Genomic DNA, 10,455 nt, shown 5'->3' on the forward strand with positions numbered 1-10,455 from the left:
GGCTGAACCACTGCTTTTTGGGGAGATTACTGCTTGGTAGTCTATTCACAGCATGTGTATCTGCAGCTACGCATGCCACAGAAGGGAAAATGTCACTTACCCAGTGTACATCTATTCGTGGCATGAGACGCTGCAGATTCACATGCGCCCTCCCACCTCCCCGGTAGCCTGTAGCCATTTTTTTGTTGAATGAAAATTGCAAATATGTAAATAAATATTCTTTTAATACACATTAAGTACATACATAACTACTCCATTGCATGGGCACATCTACTATACTCACTACTCCTAACTCATCCTCTGCGGGGAAAACAATCTAAGATGGAGTCGACGCCCATGCGCAATGGAGCCGAAAGGGAGGAGTCGCTTGGTCTCGTGACTCGAAAAGACTTATTCGAAGAAAAACGACTTGTAACACTCCGAGCCCAACACTAGATGGCAGGATAATGCACAGCATGTGAATCTGCAGCGTCTCATGCCACGAACAGATGTACACTGGGTAAGTGACATTTTCCACATACACACACACACATATTTATTATTACCTAGTGGCAGTTGCCACTAGGTTGTTACAGTTAGGACCTAGTTTCCATAGTAAAAGCTGTTTTTTTGCTTGCCTATAACTTTGGGGCCGATTGACGAATCTTCACCAAATTGCCTAAAACAGTTTGATAGTTACGTGAGCTGCTGTCTGGAAAGTTTCGGGTTGATCCATCAAGTGGGGGCCGAGATAAAGGGGGGGTGAAATTTAGAGCGTTTCCAATGTTAATTCCCATAGGAAAAATTGAACAGCAATAGCGCAAAAACCACTGGAAGGAATTGCACCGAATTTGGCAGACAGGTAGCTCTTGGTCCAGAAAGAGCCCTTTTTGTTATTTTGTTAAACAGGTCCCGCTGTCAAAAAGTGGAGCTTTCCTCTCTGTGTGCAGGTATGCGTGCATAAAACAGAGATGAAAGATTTGCTTCAGCAACCATGGAGCTGCTACTTAAAGCAGCTTCGTGGTTGCGGAAGCAATGGGACCATGGGGGAGGCCTTGAGGTATCCCTGCAGTGCCAGATAGCCCGTAAAGGGCTTGTTATAACATACAAAAAATATAGGGACTGCAAAGGGTACCCCCGCAGTCCCAGATAGCCCATAAAGGGCTGAATGAATAGCTCTGTGTGAAGGTCACAGACCTTCACACTGAGCATTGAGGGTTTGAGTCCAGCTGGACTTGTTTTTCTCCTTTTTTTTATTTAACTACAATTGTTTAAGCCTCATACTGAAAGGTGATCTTACTGTTTTTAAATGACCAATAATTTTTTTTTCAATTGGTCCAGAAATATTTAATTTCTAAGTATATTATATATCAAAACCTAAAAAAAAAACTCTATCTCTCCCCCCTCTCTTTCTCCCGCTATCCCTTTCAGGTTTACAGACCCACTCAGACACTCACGTGCCCACTCAAAAACCCACTCAGACCCTCGTACACCCACTCAAAGGCCCAATCTGACCTTCATGCACCCACTAACAGACCCACTCAGATAGTTACACACCCACTCACAGACTCACTAACACCCTCACTGACACCCTCAGGTACCCACTCACAGACCCAAGCACACCGATTCACCCACTAAAGCAATAATGTACGCAATCTCATACCAAGACGGACAATCTCACAGCTACTCTTACCCCCCAGATACACCCTCTCACACCTATAGAGGCCGCAGCCAACTCTCTCCGCGCACGGTCAAAGGGCTGTGCACATCATGGGTTTGGGTAGTTGGCTGGAGGCCAGGTCTTGTGGACAACCTCTGTACTGTGCATGGGTAAAGGCCGTGCACAGTGCACGATTGGGTGCTTATACGGGGTTGGCCTCAGGGCCTGGACGCAGTGGTGGAATAACATATAGTCATGAAAATGACTATACGTTCAAAAACCATAGAAGTTCACTGAAAAAAGCAAAGGTTACATGGGCGTTATAGTTAGGAAATAGATTTTTTTTTTTTAACCTAGAAATTAATTTTAAAAAATAAAATAAAAAAAAGGTTACAGGGATATTGTAGTTAGGCTCACATTGTAAATGTACAAAATCATAGAAATTAACAAAATCCTGAGATCTTCACCACTGGCTTTTACATGTCATCATGTCTCAGTTCGTTGAAATTTATTGCTTATTGTTTTGGCACCCTGCTGCAGTATAATCTTATCCAAATTTATCTTCTCAAAATGACAAAAAAACTGCAGACAGCTATGGCTTTGACTCCTCAAACAAGCCTCCAATGCACAGAAAAAGCATTAACAATGAGACATTTATGGTTCAGGCTAATGACCAAAGTTTAGAGCCTTGGAATCCTCCTTTAATAACCTGGCATACTATAACATCAGGATTTCTCCTATTGTCCAAAGAACAAAGTAAATACAAACCCACACCATTGTATCAAAAAGTATCTAGACTCAGAATTACAGCAGGACTTGTTTTCTCTTTCATCAAATCGCTCACACTGCTTACAACCATGTCTTGTAATAGTGCTCCTCCATTCCACCAACACGTATTCTGAACTGACAAACAGCCTTTAGTAGTAGGCAGTACATTCTACTTCATTGCTTTTCTTGCTCGAAACACTGCATAATCGCCATAAAAACTGATAGTCAGACCTATTACCGATCACTAATATCGAAAGGGTTTCTAATCCCACCACCATCCCTTATAATCTGAGTGGTGACTGAAATCAATAAATTCCTTTCATTGATAATGTATTCATCTACCCGTAACTGGAGATCTCACCTTAAATTTGGCATGCTTTCTACTGCAACTTTCATGTGATATCAACCCACATTTAAAAATCTGACCAACTTGGGCTAGAGTTATTAGAACTGATGCATTCCCACAAATTTGGGGGATCTGAACAGGAGGGTACCCCCGGATCACCCATTAGCATGCACCACTTCACATGCAGAAAGATCCGATTGAGCACCAGGACTTAATGGGGTACTTAAAGAGAATTGTAAGTTCTGGTGTCCTCATATGATGCACATCTTCAAGGCTAGTTATAATTCAGGGCGTATCCCAGACTCCTGGCAAAGATAATATTGCAACATTTGTATAAAAAAGTGGATCGAGGATCACCCTTGTGTTGCATGAATGCAATTTTAAAACTGATGCCTAAGGTTATTTAGGAATATAGAGGATTGGGCTAGAGCAAAATATCTATTTCTACCTTTTGAAACAAGATTTTTTCTAGGGTGCGAAACCTCAGATAACATCACTGCCCTTGAGATGAAGCACAAAGCTATTAATTTCAACTAATCAAATTTATATGTTTATTTTATTTATTTTAAGCCAGAGATTGATGGTGTGCTAGGAGGCTATTTTGGCAGAAGTTGTGTTACTGGGGCATTTCAGCCTCATTATTAAGAGTCATTCTGGTTTTATCAACTAATAGCTGGGTTAGAATTACTTTTGGCCAGGGCAAATTCCTCTCCACAAGAATATGTACTAATACTTTAGTATGAGCCTACACATCACACATTTGGATTCTAAACTATCTAAAGTTAGATTTTTCTAATCAAACTAGGACTTACATTTTTAATCAGAACTAACCGTACTGCTGTGTGCAGATGATACTGTTTGTCCTTCGTGAGTGTGATACCATGCAATCTGTTTATTCCTGACTAACCTCATTCCCATAACCACCCCTCAAACTACACTTGAACCACAGTCAGTCATAGATGATGTGCTATGCGGTTCCTTAAAGCATGTTACCATCTCAACAGACCCACCAGTTCCATAGAAGAGTTCTGGAGCCCATTCATCATCCGTAGTAAAAGTAACCACCCTGCGACTCCAACCTCCCTCTTAAACTAGGGGACATACACACCTCCCTGACTCAAGACACATGCAGGATATCTAAGAAATTTGAGTATTAGTAGGGGAGGGGAAGGTGTTAGGACCCACCTGAAATAATCCCAGTCCAGGTCATGGTAAACCACTTACTACACACAACATTAGCCTGTGTGCTTAGCCTTGTGCTACTTTGGCACAAAGCAGGCAGGCTTAAGTTAGAGGCAATGTGTAAAGTATTTATACAGTAGCCAAACAGTAAAAACTCCCAAGCCAATTTTGATAAAAATAGAGACTATTTAAATAAATCTAATGACATCAAAACTCCAGTAAGTAGAACCGGATATTTGAATGTTTAAACTTTGAATTAAAAATGAAACCAAAAAGCACCAAGTGCCAACCTCAGTTATCCAGTTGCATTAGTCTGGGTCGAAGTCAAAAGTTAAGGCTGACCACAATGGAGTGCTGGTCAGATGCAGGGACCAGGTTCATCCCAGTGTAAAGTTTATCTTCTGACTTAGAAAACGTTTATGGGAGAAAAGTGATTGTTAAATTGGTGAAGCAGCTGGAAGCTAGAGCCAAAGCAGGTCCCCATGCAAATGCTGCTAAGGAGGGAAAGGTCTGAGCGGGCTAAGTCTGTACCCTGGAAAGCCTTTGTGTCGATCAGATGCTGCCCTTGTCTGACTCCATGAAACCCTCTAGGTTTGTACTTAAAATCTTTTCTGGAAGTCAGATCTGCAGTGGGGCCAATTAGCAATCTGACATTAAAGGCTGTGGCTTCAACTGCAGTCCTGCTCTCCGTTGGTTCTCCAGGCAGAGAGTTGGCAAATTGTTTCCAAGTCTTGCATCTTGCAGTTTGTGGGTTGGGAAAGTACACTCTACCCGTAGCCAAGGGTCCAATTGTCCAGGACCTGGGGGTCACCACTCAGGGATTAGGACTCACTCCAACAGAGCACAGCAGCAGGATCCATTGCAGGTCCAGTTGGTACTGTCCAGCTGGGCAATTGCAGGGAAAGAGCCTCTGGAATATTGTTGTGTCCCTGTAGCTCAAACAGGAAAGTCAGCCAACTGACCCTTCAAGTCACTTAGGGTCCTGGGCTCACGGCACGCATGCCCAGGTTCTTCAGACATTAGGGCAGTCTTTCCTCTTATTTTTCAAAGGTCTAGGAGTGTTCTGAGGAGGACACTGGTGGTGCCACATTTATGCCCAGTGCCAGCCTGGAGTTGGGGCAACCTCCTATCCATTACCTAACCAATAGAGACAAAGTTCCGAGGGGTAACCCTGCACACCCATGCAGCTTGCACTGTGTTGTACTGTGCACCCTCCCACAGTACATCTCTTCCTGCTAGATCCAACTTGGCAGAACCTTTTATTCTCCTGGTCAGAGCTCACTGTGCCAACCCATGGGTGTGGCTCTGATAATGGGCAAACTCTTCTTTCTTGACATTCCAAACCAGTCCTGGGACAGCCCCCTCCCCCACTAGGTTTGGGGCTAAGTTGTGTAGGAAGACAAAGGAAAGCAGGCTTATGTGTGAGCTCCATATGTCAGTGAGAGGTTAGGCATCCTTTGAAGCTCAAGTATCCAGGCTATCCTGCTCAGTGAAGAAAAACACCTCCTCACACCCATGCCCTTTGTCCACTATCTGGGAACAATCCTAATTTCACCACAGGGGAGCCATTAGAAGTTATGTGTCACTGGACACTTGCATAAAGGCCCTTTTGGCAGTTAAATGACAAATTTCAAAAAGTGTAATTTCTGAAATAGTGATATAAATTCTGACTTGATCATTAAGGCGGATTTTAAATTCCTATTAAAATGAGTCCTTGAATCATTTTTCTAGCTTCTCCCAAACTGAAGTTAAGCATTGTATGTTTTTTTGTTAAATATGTTTAATAACATTTTTCATTATGGAAAAGTAGGTACAATCAGACACATTACAATAACATGTCAGATTGATTTTTCTGTCCCAGTCGGGTTTGGTTGTCCAAAACCCATAATACAATAATTCAGTAGATAATCCTTCAAACAGTAGTATGAGATGAATATGTACATGGCAGCAAGACAGCTGTGTGGCTGGCAGCAGTGAATCAAATTTAAAAGTACCAGAAAACAGAGCAAGCATAGAAAAATAAAAAATAAAAAACGAAGTAAATAAACTGAGCTTAGAGTGGCTGAGTCTATAAAGTACAAAAACAGGAGAACAAGTAGTGAGGTGGGGGTGGACTGGAGAAGTATGCATCAAGACCACCCCATGATGACACCACGGGCACACTGAGCAGACATTCAGGGCAATACACAACATGCATTGACACCACTATATCATGGCACTCTCACCACCTCAGAAGCCCAACCTATCAGAACCCTGATAGTCAGCGGCCATGTCTAGCTCCCCATTGAGGTAAAGCTGGAGTTGCCTCAACCAGATATCAAGACCTCCTGGGAACAGTTCTCAGGCCTCCTGGACAATCAAATGCTTCCAACACCTCTGCCTGCAATGGGGGATTTATGGACATCCTGTGTCTCTTACCTATGCAGATCCTGGTCCTTTGCTGCTGCCTAGTCCTGGACTGCTAACTTCTATCTGACCAGTACCGGCCCAGCAGCTGCTTTCCATGTCAAGGCAATAAGCCTCCTAGCTACTATAAATGCCACATCCAAAAATGTATTACCCCCTTTCTTGGGCCCAGTGCATGGGAACAGACCTAGCAGGCAAACCTCTAAGGCAGTGCCTCCCACCCTGTGGTCCGGGGACCTTTGGGGGTCTATGAAACCTACTCAGGTGGTCTGCAGCTGCTTTGAAAAATCAATGATATTAACAGATTAATAAACTGTATATACATTTTTAAAATAGCAAAATGTATACGTGCACATTTTAAAATGTTTTAGAAATGTGAAGGAATTTAAAATTGGAGGCTAAAAATTAAGCTTGTGTCTTCATTTTCATTCGTAGAAGTAGTGCAAGTGCATTGAACAGAATGTAACATGGCTAAAGAAACATTGGCAAAGCCAATAGATCTCACAAAGGCAGGACGTACTGGCTTTGCCAATCCTTGTTACCAATGCTTTCTCTTGCTTTCCCCCTGTTTATTGTGCCCCTTCTTGTTGCTTTAACCTTGTTTTCACTGCTTTTTTCTACGTTTTTATGTGCCTAATTAGAAGCCTTGCTTCTCCCTCATTTTCACTGCTTTATCTTTGCTTTCCTCCCATTTTTTTATACGCTTTCTCCTTGCTTTTTCCCGTTATTTGTGTGCCTTCACCTTGCTTTTCCCTAATTTTCACAGCTTTCTCTTTGCTTTTACCTTCATTGCCTCCTGAATAGCTCTGCCCACTCCCTCCCTATACCCCTCCTTCCTCACAGGACCTACTTAATGGAGGACACAGTGCGATGCCATTGAACAGAACCTAGTCCCAGCGTTTCCTGTACTGCTGCATCGCTCTTGTCCCAGCTTTTCCTATGTGGCCGCATCCCTCTTGCACCTGTCTTCTTGTTTTCCCTCTTTTTTGAGGGCCTTCTCCTTGCTTTTCCCCCATTCTCACTGCTTTGTCCTTGTTTTTTTTCCCCATTTTGTTGTGCCTTCTCCTTGCTTTTCCCTCATTTTCACTGCTTTGTCCTTGCTTTTCCCCGTTTGTGTGCCTTTTCCTTGCTTTTCCCTCATTTTCCCTGCTTTCTCCTTGTTTTTTCCCCTGATTTTTATGCAGCCTCCCCACGCATTTCTGGACTGTCACCTCACTTCTGGAATTCTGGGATCCCTCAAGAGCTGGGTATTCGATTGAGCCTTCAAGAACCTGGATACTGTTTTGGGTAATTAGCCATGCTTTACAGATCTTAATTGATTGATTGATCACCGCCATCCAAAATACCTTCACATTGAGACAGTGCCATGTCATCCGACAGAAATTAGCATTCTCAAAAGTGCAGTGTGGACAGCACCGAGGCATACCCCCGTAGTAGACCGTGTCTTCGGGGTAAGTGTTCTGTGTGAGCCACTCACCTGAATTACAGGCGTTCCGATGGGGCAATGAAAATTCCCCAATCCCGGTAAGGATTAACGTGACCGTAATGAACAGTAGATCGTACTCTCGCAAGTCCTCAAGGGAAAGGGGGTTTTGGGAAGAGAAAAAAATAAAATACCAGCTTCTGCTTTGTGTACTGCGGAATCCGACAGCTGGACCCTGGACTGTGTGTTGTGTTGGGCGTTCGGACTTCTGATTTCTTAAAATACTAAGTTCTTGGTTTTAAGGATTCTGGGCTGCAAAAGAATTACTTCATTAATACATTGAGTTTGCATAAACTATTGCAAAACTATGCATTGCATAATGTCAGTTATTGTTGGCACATTGTGCATACATTTCTATGAGGCTGAACAAGACTCTTCCTCTTTTTATTATACTTTCAGAGACTCTCAAGTAATGTCCAAACTCAAAAACAAAACTAAAAGGCTTCTGGCGTAATCTCTTGTCAATAATAGTTTTACTCTATTTCCAATCTCCTAATTTTCAGGGGAGCGCTTGTTACAAGAAATACATCTGTCCTCATTATCTGTTTAGCGGTTTCTTGGATTTCCACCCAAACGATAAATCATGCTAGTTCTTATTATAAATTATTTATAAGACGAAGCCCTGTTTTGTTTCATTTAAGCGATTTCTTTACCTTAAAATGAAGTTACTTGCTTGAAAATTTCAGAGGAACCCAAGCTGGGTTTTTTCACCTTTCTTATTTTCCCAGTTTTACAGGAAATATGGGATCGTCGGCAGAAAACGGAAGAGGAGAGCCGGGACTCTGCAGGAAGCTGACCGGACGGCGATGATCGCTGGAACTTGACTGGAGGCTGTCTGGAGAATGAGAAATGCTGGAACTCAACAGGATGCTGGTTGGAGAACGAGGAGCACTGGAACTCGACTGGAGGTAGGCTGGAGGACAAGGAACTTAACTTGACTGGAAACAGATGAGCAGAGCAATAGGTACAAAGCCAAGCAAGACCTCAGACTCACAAGCATCCTTAAATATACAAATGTGTACAGGTGCTTTTTGGCAGTTGATTGCTTGTTGAGGAAATGAGCAACTATTCTCCTGATTGTGGCACATGTTCAATACAGATCACATTGTGAAGAGCACATGTTTTGGAAGTTAAAGTTGGAGCAGGTGGAATACAGTGTGCATAATTAACAAGCATTGATTATAATAAACGAGACAGTTAACAAGCATTGGTTATTGCAAACTTGATATTCAAGGATGTATTGAATATACCCAAATAAGTCTGAATGTTGCAAGCAACAGCATCTTACTGTAATCAAGCTCTTGGTTGTGCAGTGTACCCACAACAGTAAAGTAATTGTGATCTAAATAATTAAATTGTATCACCTTAAATATTGTTGTGAATACCTTCTGTGGCGAGGCTATCATTCGGGCCCAATCCCTATCTGTAAAGGCCCTACCCAGTGCGGTCTCCCACCTGCCACATAGCGCAGTCTAGGATTTCCGAACCACCCCATTGAGAGCCCCATATAACCACCTAACCAACTGGCGGCCTCTACCCAATGTTAGCAGCAGTTGCAAAACCAGATGCGGCTGAGCTGCTATGCCACCCTATAAATCTCCATAGGCCTTAACTAGGGCCTCATAGACAAGAAACTGCCCAGGAGGCAGGTCTCTCGTGTCCACCAAGACGTCCAATGGTATCAGCGTGTCAGCTTCATAAGTCATCAACCGCATCCAGGCCAGCCTCCATCCAGTGTGTCAACAGGGCCACAGTAAAAAGAGTAAGGGGGCCACCATGGGTGTGGACCCAGCAAGGGTAACAAAGGGGCATGAGTGGCTGCTCTTGAGTCCGAGTCACGGAATGCCACCAACATCGAAGTCTCTAAGACTGTTCCATCAAACCTCTTCCCAGGAATGCGTCTCAGCAATCGGGCCAATAATGCAACCCCATCAGCTGAGCTGCCCTGTAGCCCTGTTCCGCCAGGTTCGCATCAGCCAACAAGTAAGCAATTCAGTGAAGTTGGGCTGCCAAATAATAAACTCCAAAGTCAGGTGCTCCCATGTCTCCCTCCAAAATAGATCGTTGAAGTGTATCCAAGGAATCTCTGTGTCTACCGCCATATCAGATAAGATTTAAGACATAACCTTCTCAAAAGGTATATCATTCTTCAGCTGTCCTTAACCTTTTCCTTTCATTTGTGGGGCATGAAGTTCACTATTGGCATTGTGAGAGTGGGTGGAAGCATCTAGTTGCTTAAACCATTAGGCGGTAACCAAACCGGTAGGTTGGTAAAATAATACAACAAGCGAGGCAGCATGATCATCTTTGGCAGTACTGTATGTGCCATAATAAGAAGTCACAGGGAACGCCAGAAAGTCATCCATCCCTTAAGGGATCGCCCCACATCTTCAAGATTTCCCTCTCATAGATCATCTAAAATATGGTAAACCTGCAAGCCCACATATTAAAATGTCAAGGGGACCCATGTGACCTTAAGGGGCACAGAACCAAGTTGCTGCACGGCAGGTGTCACCAGTAAAACATGAGTCTTGGCCAGGTTCACCTCTAGGCACGAAAGTCCACCAGTCATTGTTCAGTTGGAGCATAAATGGAATGTCTGTTGCCATATTGGAAGCATAAATTAAGAGG

Source organism: Pleurodeles waltl, chromosome 4_1 (assembly GCF_031143425.1).
Source record: "Pleurodeles waltl isolate 20211129_DDA chromosome 4_1, aPleWal1.hap1.20221129, whole genome shotgun sequence".
Lineage (NCBI taxonomy): Eukaryota > Metazoa > Chordata > Amphibia > Caudata > Salamandridae > Pleurodeles > Pleurodeles waltl.